This window comes from Neophocaena asiaeorientalis, unplaced genomic scaffold (assembly GCF_003031525.2).
Source record: "Neophocaena asiaeorientalis asiaeorientalis breed wild unplaced genomic scaffold, Neophocaena_asiaeorientalis_V1.1 scaffold134, whole genome shotgun sequence".
Classification (NCBI taxonomy): domain Eukaryota; kingdom Metazoa; phylum Chordata; class Mammalia; order Artiodactyla; family Phocoenidae; genus Neophocaena; species Neophocaena asiaeorientalis.
The window spans coordinates 26684458-26699196 of NW_020185339.1; the positions used below are offsets into that span (position 1 = coordinate 26684458).

The 14739-nt window shown below is 57.2% G+C and overlaps 1 protein-coding gene across 7 annotated transcripts in view; it reads right to left on the reverse strand.

Moving 5' to 3' along the window:
* Positions 1-13188, reverse strand: part of NR4A1 (nuclear receptor subfamily 4 group A member 1) — a 21109-nt gene extending 7921 nt beyond the window's left edge. Inside the window, exons 1-5 of one of the 7 annotated variants that reach the window (XM_024736998.1) lie at positions 12918-13188; positions 12053-12108; positions 10515-10619; positions 9017-9475; positions 6961-7067 (exon numbers count right to left, since the gene is read on the reverse strand). The gene's annotated coding sequence lies outside the window, so the exon portion shown is untranslated. Of the gene's footprint in view, positions 1-206; positions 313-1022; positions 1113-6960; positions 7068-9016; positions 9476-10514; positions 10620-12052 lie in introns of those variants that run through there. The other 6 variants (XM_024736994.1, XM_024736996.1, XM_024736993.1 and 3 more) reach the window with 6 other exon arrangements.
* Between the last annotated feature and the right edge of the window lie 1551 nt (positions 13189-14739).

The window sequence follows — 14739 nt, forward strand, 5'->3', positions numbered from 1 at the left end:
CTCAGTAAACTCCAGTCCGATCTGAGTCCTCATCCCGTTCCAACCGCTAACCCCCAACGCCAGAACTGCATCCTACTCCCGCCCTCCTTCATGCTGACCCTAAAACACCCTTTCTGCCCGCGCGAACACCCATCTCCTTCATGCAGCAAGCCCCCCAACACAAAACAGAGCTCTGTGGAGATGCACGCTTCCCGGGGGTCACCTACCCGGTTGGCTCCTGCTCCCCGTGCCCAGGACCGGCGCCCCAAGTCGCAGCCCGGTCCCGCGTGCGCTCCCGCGGTCCTGCACACTCCCCCAACTTTCGCAGCCTCCACCACTGGGACTCCCAGCCGCGCCGGACCCTGCTCTTAAGCGCTCCGTGACGCACGGGGAGGGGCGGGGGCGCCACTGACGCACGCGGCCGGGCGAGCTTTGGCCATACAAGGGCGCGGGGGGCGGCGCGGTTCCGGCGGGAGGCGGCCAGGGGTAGGCACGGGGACGGGGAGCCCGAGGGGGCGGGGCGAGAGGGGGGGCCTGGAATGTCTGCGCGCGTGACGCACGCGGGGTTCCATTGACGCAGGGAGCGCGGATCGTTTGATCTATAAATAGTCCCCTCTCGCCCTCTGCGCCAGCTAAAAATAGCAGCTCGCGGATTCGCGAGGCTCCTCCGGCAGGACCCAGCACCGGCCCGGGGCCCTGGAGCCGAAATAAGCAGCCCGAGGGCCAGAGCCCGAGAAAAGGGTGCTCTAGCGCCGTGGCTGCGGGGCTTCCCCGGACGAGGAGCTCCTCACCCTCCGGCGGCTCCCGGGAGCCACGAACGCGCCCGGCTCCGCTTTTGCACCCTCCCCAGCCCTTCCAGCGGGCCCGGGGAAGGCCTAGGGCTGGGGCGGGCAACTCAGGGACTCACCCCGGGGAACCTGCGCCCCCCACCTCAGCCCAAGGCGCTGCCACTGCACTTGACCCTTCTTCCCCAGCGGGGTCTCGGGCTGTCACTCACACACACACACACTTATTCCCTCCCCCCAATTTCTCATGCAAAGTACCTTCCGGAGGGCAGGGATTCGCCAAGCCCAAGGCAGGCCAACTGGCTGTGCCTCACAGCTGAAGTTGATTTCTCACCACTACCCTCCCCAGTCCCTGACAGGGTGAAAGCACTCTAGTTGGGAAATTACAGAATTTCAGAACCGGGTGGAGCCTGAGAAATCTTTTCGAAGCTGTGCCGACTCTTCCCCATTTTATAAATAAACAGGCTCAGAAAAATAATGGCACTTGCTCAAGGTCACAGAGCAAGGTGGTGGCACACTGGGGTGGAACCTGACTACATGTCTAGGGGATCCCTTCACAACCTCCGCTGTCCATGATCGAGGAGTTCCCACCTGCAGCCTTCCCGGGAGCCCTCGCCTGCTAGGTGGGAGAGAAAGGAAGAAAAGGCTAATATTTAGAAGAAGAGAGCCCCTCCCCACACCCCTCCCCCTCTCCCCTCTCCACGCTGAGCTTGCGCCCACGGACCCCACTCTGGCCTCCCCCGGTCACCCAAGAGCACTTTCCTCTACCCTTGAGGCACTTCCTGCTCCTCACTTCCACTCTCACCTCCGTCTCAGGTTTCCCACACCCTGCTCTCCAGCCCCCACTTCTGTCCACTCAGAGGTCCCACCAGCACCTCAAACGTCACCCGTTCCAGACAGAGCTTGCCATCTCTGCACTCCCTGCCTGCCACCCAACTCTGCTCCCGATGCCCCACATGCTACTTTTCACTTTTTCCTGAAATTCTATTTTGGAACTTCTCTTGGATCCTCCGTTCCTAATTGCCAGCCAGAGCCCACGCCTCACTGGTGCCTGAAGGCAGCAGACGAGCTGACTGAGGCCAGCGACCTCCCCTTCTCCCTTCTCCTTGCCCACGTCCATTAAGAGACTGCCCCTTCACCAGCCTGCCTCCTCTTTCCAAACCCTACTGTCCACCACGGAAGGAGCAGTCTTCATGTAACACCAGCATCATTCGGTGATCCGGTCAGAACCTAGCATAGCTCCCCCATTGCAGCCCGCAGTCTCAACATGGACCAGTCTTCAGAGAGCTCTGGCCTTTGCTAAAACATCTTCTAAACACGCTTCAACGGCCACCTGCGTGAAGATGAAGTGTGGGCAGGATGACGTTTAGCCAAAGTCTTGTTTTCCTTTGTCTTGGGCTTTTGCAGAAGATATTACTTGGATAAAAAGGATTCCACAGCTTAAAACTGGTTTGAAACCACGAATATAATTCATGTCTTCCCATTTTGCAGATTAGGACCCAAGGGCTCCCAGAAGAACTGCACCTCGCTCAGAGGCACAAACAAGTCTGGGCTGGTGAAACTAACCCAGCTGGGTCATGGGCTGGTTTCCCCACCTAGCCCCCCAACCCAGCCCAGCAGGGCCTTCCTCAGAAAATAAAAACAATTCTAATATGTTAGCAAAAGATGATTAGCCAGGCCAATGTTCTTCCCTCCAAAACTCATCAGCAAAAGAAAAAAAGAGACAAGAAAAGGTATATTAGCTGCAGCCTTAATGGCCCTTTGAAAGCTGACTTGGCCTTGAGCCCTAGCACCCCCTTTTTTCCCCACCACTTTCCATCTGTAAAGAGCAACACAGACCATCCCCTACCTTTCCCATGGGGAGGCCCACCCAGGAGCCCCAGGGAACTCAAGTGTGGTGAGGAGCTGTCCGGGTCCCCAGTCTAAATCTCCACGTCTCAGCATCCAGCCTCCAGATTTGTGCCTGCAGCCCAGGCCCCATCTCCGTGGGAGATTGCAGGTTCGGAGGTTGCAGTCTTGCTGCCCCAAAGGCAGAGGGTGGAAGAGACAACAGCAGCTGCCACTTGGCCATGCTTGTGGAGGTGGGGGATGCTGGGGGCTTGGAACACACTACACTCTGAAAATAAGTAAATAAGGAGAAAAAGGCAGTCCCTCTGTAGGAACACACCCGGGGAGCACCTAGCCTAAGACAGGGGAGAGGCGAGAGGGGCTTGGGGACCTCAGGCTTCATCCCTGCTGGCCAGATGCCCTCCAGGGAGGGTGGCCTGGGGCTCTGAGGTGGAATCTGGCCAAGGTGGAACTCTTGAAAAGGCATAACTGATGCAGACTTTGGGAGACCTGGAGCATAAGCTGGTCGAAGACTGGACGGAGACTCCAAGGGACCCCACTAAGCCCAACCTTTAGGAGCAAGGGCAGAGTGAACAGCTCATTGTGGGGTAGGTAAGGGTCGGAAAGAGACAGGTAATGATGGCAGAGGTATCCGAAACTAGAGGTGAGGACCAGAAGGTAAAGCAGGGCCATGATAACACAGGAAGGGCAGGGAAAGATGCTGTGCTGGAGACGAGACAGCTGCCCAAGGTCAGGCTCGCACAGCACAGCACAGCCCACCGATCTACCCTCACCACCCCCAGGATCCCCGCTGCCCCAATATAAAGACCTTGGGCTAAACCTTCCCACCACCCACTGGGTACACTGTTCCTCTTCCTTCTATTCTAACCCTACTCATCCTCTAAGACTTCAGCTCATAACATCCTCCTGGACCAGCCTAACTCTTAATAATAAGTACCTTCTCACTGGAGGGTTTGGGGGTAGGGGGAGTGAGGAATACCAATGAAGGGTCAGACCCTCGGCTTAGGGCACTTCACGTGGATTCTTCCACTTAACCCTCTCCCTAACCGTCTACGTTTGGAATTACCACCTACATTTTATAAATGAGGAGGAGGCTTAGGGGCCAGGAATCAGACTCCCTGAACTCCCAGTTCTGTGCTAGACCCACTGCCCTCAACTCTGAACTCCAGAGCTCTGGCTTCTGGCCCCACGAGCCTTGATTCTTACAAGTGCACCACAGAGCTGGTACGCACAAGGCCTATAGGCTGGAAACAGCAGCGCCTACGAGGGCGTCTCTGGGGGGCGCTGGAAGCGTCCCAAGTTCCTAGTCTGAACGGTGGTCACCGGGGTGTGCTCAGTATGGAAGGGTCATCACACTCTATGCTCTGAAGATTTCACGTCTGTGATTTATGCTTTTCTGTATGTATGTTATACTTTCAGAAAGAAAAGTTTATTTCCAGAAATAGCCACACCTAAATGGGAGAGACATATTTATTCAAATGGACGCAGATGCTGCTGGAGTTCACTGAAATCACAGAGAAACAGTGGCTGTTTCTCATTACGTTATTTGTTCTATCGACACATACTCAAGAGCACAGCTACGGTTAGGAGAGGTTGCAGCATCTGACATCAGAAAGGGGTCCTCTCGCAGTATGTTTTCCGAACCACTCAGCTCGGGCCTGGCCCCTGCTAGTCAAATCTTGTGGGGCTCGGGGACTCTCGTGCTCAGGCCATCCCTCCCCCGACAACCAGTGTGTGAACGGGAGGGCAAGGCCCTGTCTCTCCCACCTTGGCAGGAGGCCCCTTCATGCATCCTCAACAGTAAGTAGCCCAGGGCAGGCCGCAAATGGGCAGCCAAAGTACACCATCGTCCCCCAGCCAAGACGGTGGGTAAATAGGAGACGGAGGAAGTGGAACTGCACAGCCCCTTTCCCACGCTGCCCCGCCCACCTCAGGCTGGCCACTGCCCCTGCTGAGCAAAGGGCAGGAAGTTGCCCTACTTTCGCCAAGATCATCCTCACCCGTGGGCCTCCACACCCTTCCCACAGGGTAGGCAGAGGGAGTGAGCTTTGCCTCCTCCCCCCCACCCCCCACCCCAGCTTCCCCACCTTAGCCCCAGGACCTATCACCAGGCCCGACCCGGCCACTTCCTCTTCCTGCCCTGGCAGCAGGCAGGGGGATTTGTGCGGTGGGCAGGGAAGCTCTGCCTACTGCCCCAGGGGGCTTCCACAGACAGCTCTGGGAACTGGGGATGTAGGGGCAGGCCCGGGTCTGATCTTCTAGCCCTTGTCCAGGCCCTGCCACGACCACACGTGTTGTTACCTCCCAGGAAAACAGGCTCCCAAGGACATGGGCGGGTCAGCCGCCGCCCTCCACTTCTCACCCCAGCCCCAGCAGAGGCAAAAGATAAAGGAACTCTCAGAGGCATCTTTGACCTGGAGCCAGCAAGCCTGGTGCGTGACCCGGGGCCAGTCCCTTGCCCTCTTCGGACCGTTTCCTCATCTGCCCAATGCTGACAACATCGCTAGTCCCGGTGCTGTTAGAATTCAAGTCACTAACGGAAGGGGGAGGCTCACAGTGAAATGGGAGCACTGTCTGGGGGCTGGGGCTCTAGGGACCCGCAGCAGGATCCTGAGGCAGGCACAGAAAGGAGACACCAGCGCCGTCAGCTCGACTGGGGAGCCAGCACCCTCCTTCTTCAAGACCCAGAGATAAATAGTACCCCCATCCCCACCTCTCCCTCTCCAGGGCTGCGTGAAAGGAAATGAGAGTATGCCCAGAGATGTGGCTCCACCCAGCACCAGGAAAATTCCCGACTGTATGCAGCAAGTGCTCAACTGATACTCTGAAGAGAGCTGGTTACCTGAGCAGGTCAGACCTCTCTCCACAGAGGTCATTTCCAGTCCAGTGACTTCTCAACCCCCAGCCTGCTATCAGGCCAGAAGGAATCCACGTACAACATAAAGCAACAAGATCAGACTTCAGGAGGAACCTCCAGACAGAGCTGGAAAACACAGACAAGATCATGGAGGTCCTCTGGGAAGAGTCGACCCACGCCTCATTTGTAGCCTCCTCAAATCCCCTTCCATTGGCTTCCCTGGTGGCGCAGCGGTTAAGAATCGCCTGCCAATGCAGGGGACACGGGTTCGAGCCCTGCTCCGGGAAGATCCCACATGCTGCAGAGCAACTAAGCCTGTGCGCCACAACTACTGAGCCTGAGCTCTAGAGCCTGTGAGCCACAACTACTGAGCCCACGTGCCACGACTACTGGAAGCCCGTGCGCCTAGAGCCCGCAACAAGAGAAGCCACGGCAATGAGAAGCCCGTGCACCGCAACCAAAAGTAGCCCCCACTCGCCACAACTAGAGAAAAGCCCGTGCGCAGCAACGGAGACCCAACACAGCCCAAAAAAAAAAAATCTCCTTCCATGCCCCTCAGTCTGCTCAGCTCCTGGCCAACTCTTCTCTCCCCCACCCTAGGGGGGTCTCCCACCACCTCGCACAACATCAGCAACCCACCAAATTCCCCTGTGCCTGCCCAAGGTCTCCACCCAGCCTCCCTGGGCAAAATTTCAACTTCCAAAATAAAAACCCTCTGATAACGAGGCCCAGCCGGAAAGACTGATGCATTTTCCTATTGTTAAAGTATTTTTAGTCACAGGCTCTGGATTCGTTTAAAGACTCACGTTCAGAAAGGGAAAAATTTTTTTTTCAAGAACCAAGAAGGAGAGCACACAGCCTCCCACGTAAGGAGCTCCGCTTATTCCATGCCGGCCCGAGCCCCTGGCCCGGCTCCCGGGAAGCGTGCTTGTGGCAAGCCGGTTGGCGGACTTGCCAAGCCTAGCTCCAGTCCAGCTTCTCAGGCACCAAACCAGGTGGGAAGCCAGGCAAGTAGGGCAGGGCAGGGGCCGAGGGCGGGCTCAGGGACGTCAATCCACAAGTTCAGACCCCAAGTCCCAACCAGCTGGGGGGCCAGGGACCCTACTCAAGGACAAGTGCTGAGGTACCTGACTGACACCCAGCTCACTCCAGCATCCCTCCCCAGCCTGAGCAGACCAGTGTTGTCCAGGCCGGGTCAACGGGACAGGAGGACGGAAGACCCTGTTGCAAATCTCTGAGGAAGGAGACAGGCGGCATCACCTATTTCCTCGTCGCCTGGTTCTCAACCACAAAGGGGTCCAAGTCCAACTCCCGTCATCCAAGTGCCATCAGGCCTTTACTCTCATCCCTCGGGAGGGTCGGCCACCCCTGCTTCCTCCTCCGCCCCTCCCCCTCTGGAGGCCAAAGAAACCACAGTGAGGACGGTCACAATGGAAAAAGATGCACACAGCCCAGCCCCTGTGCCTCGGTTTCCCCATTCCTAAGACTCACCAGCTTCCTCCACACGATCTGCTTTGATTCTCTGAGGGCCTGGACAACTGCACCAAGGGAGAATCCCGGGATTGGCTGGGGACTCTTCCCGGTGGCCTCAGGAAGCCCTGCGGGAAGAGACGTGACCGCCCAGTCAGCCCGTCCGAGGCTGTGCACCGGCTGAGTGGACTCAGGACATGGAGCGGCCTCCAAGCCAGCATGTCCTCCTCTGTTTATATAGCTGAAACCAGAGCTGGCCTCTGGGGGCAGGGGGAGCTGCCTCAGGGCCCTCTTGGCTGAGGCCTGACTTTGGCCCAGGTCAGCAAGAGCCTAAAATAGTCAGCTGACGGGAGCCCTGGCATGAGCGTGACCCTGGGCCCATGCCCGGGCCTGGCAGACAGGTGCCCACGTCACAGGACCAGCAGCTCTAGCACTCATGGAGCCCCCACTGGCAGCACTCACGGTGGCCTTGGCAGCACCTCTGGCATGGGAATTCCACCCAATCACCACCCTCACCCAGACAACGGACTGACCGCAAGGAATTCTGGCCCCAGGAGCCACTGGGTACCCAAAGGGAAGGCTAGGCACTCAGCAGGCCCCGCGTCTGACCTGAGGGCAGAGGTGGGGGCTGAGAGGAGGGAAAGACAGCCGGCCGCTGCTGTCATCTTCACTCACGTGCTTCCCGAGTCCAGCTGACCAGGGACACCTGCCTCTTCCACTTACAGTAATTCCTCTCCCTGCCCCAGCCCGAGGTTGGTGGCACAGTGCCTGCTGCCAGCAAGAGGCCAGGTGCATACCCAGCGCAGCCCCCGGAACAGGAGGCCCTGCTTCCCAGGGCTTTCCCTCCTTCCCTCCAGGCTTGGAGGGCTGGGCAGCCCATCCTCCCCATCCCAGCCACCTCTCTGGGACTCTCTGCACCTCGAGCACCAACTCCACAAGAGGCAACAGAGTTTGGGGGTCCAGGGTGGGATACTGAGCCAGCTCCTGCTTCATCTGGGGATCTCTCAAGGCCCGAAGGGGGTGCTGCTCAGAGACGACCCTCGTTTCTGGGCAAGGAAGAAGGGAATAAGACGGTCCCTGCCCAGGGCGCCAAGCTGAACTCCAGCTCTCTCAGGTAAACACGGTGACCAGGACTATGTATGCTTGACCCCGCCCCAGTACCTCATGTCCCCAAGGAAAGGCCTGGTGGGAATCCCATTCCCACACTCCACCCCTCACCCACAGATCAGCTTGTGTCTTCTCTGGAGGCATCTTCAGGCAAGGAAGGTGTGTCCTCCAGCAGCTGACCAGGCCACTGGGCTTGCCCAGAATCCAGAAGACCTGGATTCTGAGCTTGGGTCTACACGTCCTCCATGTAGGACCTTGAAAAGTGCCTTGTCCCCTCTCTAACTCAGTTTCTTCATCCATAAGGAGAGGAGGGGAGCTAGACGGCCACGGATTTCTCTGGCCATGGCCACAAGTCTGAGACTTTCCCTCTCAGGGATATTGGATGAATAGTGAAGGGTCTGTCCCTGCCCTTGGTCAGCAAGATCCTCCCCATTCATAGAGCCACCCCTCCATACCAGACCCCACAGGACCTACAGGCCCACCACAGAAGGGGGCAGTCATCACCCTTTCAGAGGCAAGGGGTGGTCCAAGTTTCCCTTCATGCACTCCCCTGGTAGTGTCTACACCCTAGGAACAAGGCAGCTTCCCATCCCCCAGGTCTGCCCCACTAGACTCCCAGCCTGGCCTTGAGCTACACAACCCCACCCCATCAGCTTCCCGGAACGAGGCACACGCTGCCCTGGGAGCAGCTGTCATCCCCGACAACCCCATGACACCCAGGCCCAGAGCCCCCCAGTCTGTCCTGCCAAGAAAGTCAGGCTTCCCCCCTTCCCTGCCCCCGCGTTACCCCCACCACTGAAGAAATCAGATCTCCCCATGCTAAGCAGCACCTCGCCCACCGCCTCTGCAGGGCTTCCCCCTCCATCCCCCAAACCACATCCGCTTCAGGCAGCTCCACACCCACCTCAGCCCCCCAGCCACCTGCTCAAGGGCCCCGGGGGCGTACAAGGGGCAACAGCAGGGCACTCACCACTCTGGATGGACCAACAGTCCTCGAACAACACTCGACCATCCCTCGGGCCTTCGGGGCCTGGCAGAAGGCGCCGACACCAGGGAGGGGCTGGGGCTGGCCTCTGTCCACAGTGGAGGCCTGCAGAGGGAGAGTCCACGCGAGAGAGGAGAAACCAGCTAGCGGGACCATTCCCTGGAGACAGCACAGCCAGAAAACAGGAGTGGGAACAGAAGCAGGACCCGGGCCATGAAGGGGGACAAGGCAGCCCAAGGACCTCCGTGAGCTGGGCGTCAGAGGCTGGGGGCCCACACCGCAAGCAAACAGCACTTGGGAACGTGGGGTGTGGCCAGGAGCTGCCGACAGTGTCTGGGGCATCTCAGGGCCCTGGAGACACAGCTCCTCAGCCTCACACCCCACTCCTGGGGGGAGGCGGGTACCTCAATCCAGCTTTCAGCTCCCTGATGTGCACAAAAGGGCCTGTTGTAGGCAGAGAAAAGGGAGCTATTGTGAGGACAGAGCAGAATACCCCTCTCTCCTTTAAGGGGCTCCAACTTGGCCCCCAAAGCTTCAGAGGCTGCAGAGCAAGGGCTCCATGCCCCCATCTCTAGGCAGCCCAGCCTTCTAATCTGAGCCATGCGGACTCTCAGGAAATCCTCTCTGAAGGGATTCCAGTCACAAAACTGGAAGGTCCAGCTTGGGGTAGAGTGGTTAAGAGCATGGATGCTGCATCCCTGTTGCCTGGGTTCAGATCCTGGCTCCATCACTTGTAACCTTAGGCAAGTTACATAACTTCTCTGTTACTCATCTGTGAAAATGACAATCTGTGGGACCTCCCTGGTGGCGCAGTGGTTAAGAATCCGCCTGCTAACGCAGGGGACACGGGTTCAAGCCCTGGTCCGGGAAGATCCCACATACCGTGAAGCAACTAAGCCCATGCACCACAACTACTGAGGCTGCGCTCCAGAGCCTGCGAGCCACAACTACTGAGCCCACATGCTGCAACTACTGAAGTCCGCGTGTAGAGCCCGTGCTCTGCTACAAGAGAAGCTACCACAGTGAGCAGCCCGTGCACCGCAACAAAGAGTAGCCCCCGCTCGCTGCGACTAGAGAAAGCCTGCATGCAGCAACGAAGACCCAATGCAGCCAAAAAATAAATAATAAATAAATAAATAAGTCTAAAAAAAAAGAAGAGAATCTGTAATTGACATCTCTAAAATTAACAACCATACGGTTACCAGCGGGCTTAAAATGAGCTCATATGTGTAAAGGACTTAAAACAGTGCTGGATACACACAGGTGCTATCGTTATTAGGAGAAATTGAATGATGACACATAAAAGCTAACCCCAGACCCTGGTTCCTATTCTAAGCCACTTCTGGGCACCTGGCCTCTACTTCCAGAGCCACCTGTGCGTGCCACCCCTCCAGCCTCTTCAAGCTCTCCCCCCAACCCTGCTGGTGCCAAAGCCTTCAGCCAGGGCAACGCAGACCCCACTCCTCTCCTTCCCTTTTCCTACCCTTACTCAGCCCTCTCCTCTCTTGACTGGGCCCCAAGGTGAGGGCAGGACCAGACAAGGCGTGATCTTCCCTGGTTATCAGGATGCCCTTCAGGCCGATGAGATCTGAGAAAAGAGAAGTAGATGCTTCCACGGTGGCAGGTAGAGGGAGTGAGGAGGAGGGGTCCCGGAGGGTAGGTGATGGACTCCTTCACCCTCCTAACCTCTGTCCCAGGGTCCACAGGCTTAGGGGAGTTCCTCTAGCCCATGGTACCCAGATTCTCCTCTTACAGAGCTATTAGCACCCCGATATCCCTGTGGGTATAATGGGGAGCAGGGCGTGAAGAAGGGGAAGGCGGTCTGGATCATCTGGAGGGAGTCCAACCCCACACAGAAGGCAAAACCAGGCTGCAAACCTGGCCCAGCCCACAGCCTACACCTGCTTCCCAGAGTGACCCTGTCATCTTCCCGTACCCCAGAAACGGTCTGCGGTCATGCCCTAGCCTCCCCCCATCCCCGACCCCACCAACCTTCCCTTTTCTCCCTTCCAGCCCACAGCTGAGGACAAAGGGTAGGGAGGGCCAAACACCTCTTACCACAGTCAGGCCCAACCTGAGTGCCCAGGAAGACCCTATATCTGAGAACAGGGGTCAGAGTCAGGGATCCAGTTGGTGCCCAGAAAGTGATTCACAACATCTTAGAGCAGGCATCTGATCCCATCTCCTGCCCTCCATCAAAATCCCATCCTCAACAGTCATTCCACAAGCATTTACTGAGGGCCTACTGTGAGCCAGACAGTGAGCCTCAAACAGTGGGAGATCCAAGAAGCAGCAAATCAAGATCCCCGGGCCCCAGGAGGTTACGATGCAGGAATGAATCAAGATTGGTTACAGTCAGCCCTGTGCAGAGGACAAACCAGGGGCTGAGTGGGCTTGGAGGAGGAGAAAGTGATTCCCCCGCAAAGGAAGTGGGCGCCTCAGGCCAGACTTCAGCACCCAGCCCCTGCTCTCCAGCTCCCCTTCCCTGCTGTGCTCCAGCCCCATGGGCTCTCTTTCCCCACGCAGAGCCTCTGCATTGGCTGTTCCTTCTGCCAGGAAAGTCACCGCCTGCGATATCTGTGTGGCTAGTACCTTCTTATCAATCAGGTTTCCATTCCCATTTCACCTCCACTCCCACCCCGCCACATGAACCTATTTTTATCATCACCATAGGACTAATGCTGTGCGTTTGTTTGCGTGTCTCTCAACTGCTGCAGAGTTCAGTCTCCAAACCAGAGCTCAGTACTAATAGGTGCTCAGTTAAGTATTTGTGGAATGCGGGAGAGGGGGACTCAGACATGCTTGCCTCAGGAAGGGTTTAGGAGGAGGGTCAGCCAGTCACCTGGAAGGAGGCAGGGAGAACACTGCAGCTAAGGAGCTGTCCCCTCCACTTGGGGGCAGACCCAAACTCCAAGGGTTCCCTCCTATGTTGAGTCACGACTGACACAGGAGCCCCCAGCCCCGGATGAACCCACCTAAAACCTCCTTCTCCTCCCTCCTATCAACTGAGTCTTTTCTTACCTGAACTCCTTGCGACACGACATGAATGACAGACCCTCTGCAGCCCTGGTGGCTTCCTGATGGCATAAACTCTGCATTGGCCAATGTCCCCACCCAGAAATGGGCATATTACTATTACCAACAATAACAACAGCAGCTAATATTTGTTGAACACCATGTGCTAAACATATCACTAAGCGCTTTACACTCATGTTCTCATTTTAGCCTCACAACACTGTGAGAAAAGCATTATTCTTATTATGAACGTTTTAACAAGGAGGAAACTAAGGCACAGAAATGTTAAGCAACCTGTCCAAGGTCACACAGCTAGGAAGTGACAAAGCTAGGATTAGAACCCAGGGAGCCCAACCAGGGAGCCCAGGGTCAGGCAACCCCCTTCCCTCCTTGGACCTGCTTAGTGGGCACAGAGCAATTTGACAGCCAACACCAGAGAGCCAGTGGGAAGCTCCAGGGCCTGAGTTGCTGGGTTGAACCTCTCAGCTAATTTTCTTAACTCCAGCACAGGCCTCAACGTTCATAATCAGTCTCATCCATCCTGCTAGACTTGGTCCATCCTTCTGCCTGGCTGCCATCGCTTGGAATCTTGGCTTTACCGTACTATACATCTGTCATTGTCATTCCTCTCACCTCTAGGTCACTACAAAGAGTCGGCTGGCTTCCCTTTCAAGTCTTCAAACAATTCACTTGGTGTGGGTCTAGGACCAAGCCTGAAGTCACCGCTGAAGCCTCCTACTACATCAGCACACTTTGGGCATAACTATTCTCAATCCACCTACCTCTGCCCAGCCTTCCTTTTCCCAGCACACCCCTAATACTAGCCCCCAACCCAAATTATCACTCCACTGGAAACCACTGGAGATGCCACCTCTGCAGCACTTCTAATCCCAGGTCCGCTCCTGACCCCACGAGACCCTCTCCTGGCTCGGCTTCTCAGCTCAGTCCCACGAAGGGGTTGCACCGGGCAACTCTGGTCCCTCCCGGCTCCGCGTCCTGGCAGCCGAGCTCCCTAACTCCTGGAAGCCAGCGGGGAAATGGAAGGAATTCCTCTGGCCTGGCCACTTCCAGCGCCCCTCGCGGGCCAAACCCCACCCTTGGCGGGCTGGGGCGAGAAAGCGCTGGCCGCCACACTCGGGGGCTGACTCGGATGTAGCCGGTTCCGCCGGGAATCCAGTCCACCGCCCCAGCCCCGGGCTCGCCTCCCCCGGAGGGCGGGCGGGGACAGTGACGCGCGCCCATTGACGTCTCCGGAATCCCGGCTGCGTGGCCGACGCAGCCTCATCAATGGGGCTAAAAATAGCGGCGCCCTGAATAGCCGCAAGGGCCTGGCCCCGCCCCGCGGGCCCCCCTCCCCAACCCTCGCCGCACACCCTGTTACATAATACGCACGCCTGTGGCCTGGGTGGGGGAGCTGTTTCTCAGGTGAGGCGTCTGCGGCCTTGCTGACATCTTCCCAGGCAGCGAACCTGGAGATGACTTATAAATAAATTAACCCGGGGGCTTCCCCGAGGGAGAGGTGGAAAAAGTGAGGCCCAGAGAGGCTCAGCAGCGGCCCAAAGTCACACAGCAATTAGGCTGCTTTGAGAAACCAGGACCGGGGCCCTCTGAGCCCTGGACACCCCCACCAGCATCACTTGGCCTACATGCCACCACAAGGGCAAGGAGCCCAGCCAACAGGGTGTCCAGCGTTCACACGAGAAGGCAGCTTAGAGAAAGAAGACTTCTGGGAAGGTGAAATTTCTCCTGGAGAGAAGCATTCCCAGAGGCAGCTGCTCCCATACTACTGTGTGACCTAGGGCAAGTCACTTCACCTCTCTGAGCCTCAGTTTTCTTACCTATAAAATGAGGATGATGAACTTCCCTGGTGTCCAGGGGCTAAGACTCTGCGATTCCACTGCAGGGGGCACGGGTTTCATCCCTGGTCAGGGAACTAAGATCCCACATGCCGCACAGCGCAGCCAATCAATCAATCGAAATGAGGATGATAATATTATCCACCTTTTCCAGTTATCAGGAGTCAGGAGAATTGAACAACTGTGGAGGTGCCTTGTACACAGTAGTTACTCATAGTTACTTTCTCCTCCTTGTTTTCCTCTAGGAACCTGACTTCCCCAATCCACAGGAGTGCTTAGTGAAAGAAACACACAGAGGCACACCACAGTGGCCAGGAAGCCCTGAGTGGCCCACCCTCTTCTGATCATATTCTTCTCCCCAGTAAGAACGTGCCTGGGAGTGAGAGTGCTTGGAAGGTTTCCCTCTCCCACCTGACTGGAACACTCCTTGGAAATGGGAGAACTGTATTTGTCTGGAGCAAACAAATCCTTCTCCCCCAACAGCAGCCCACTTAGGAGGGGCTGGCTCAGGGAAGCCAAGCCAAGGCCGGAGCAGTGGGGCGGGGGTCTGGCTGGGTGGGGCTGGGGTTACAGTGTCTCCCCGTGTGCTGCCCAGCAGGCAAGGCCCTTGGGGAACACCCATCAGGCAGGACCAGTCCTGTGCTCTGTGGCCCTAGCCATCAGCCGCTACTCATGTTTGGAGCCACCTTAAATTATGAGCCTGCTAATCAATCCCAGCACCCAGGCCAGGCCCCACGCAGCAAAGAATCTCTTCTGCATTCAAAACTCTGCAAAAGAGGCCCCATACCTCCACTCAGCCCTCATTCCAGGGGCCACATTCCTCTCCCCACCCCCAAG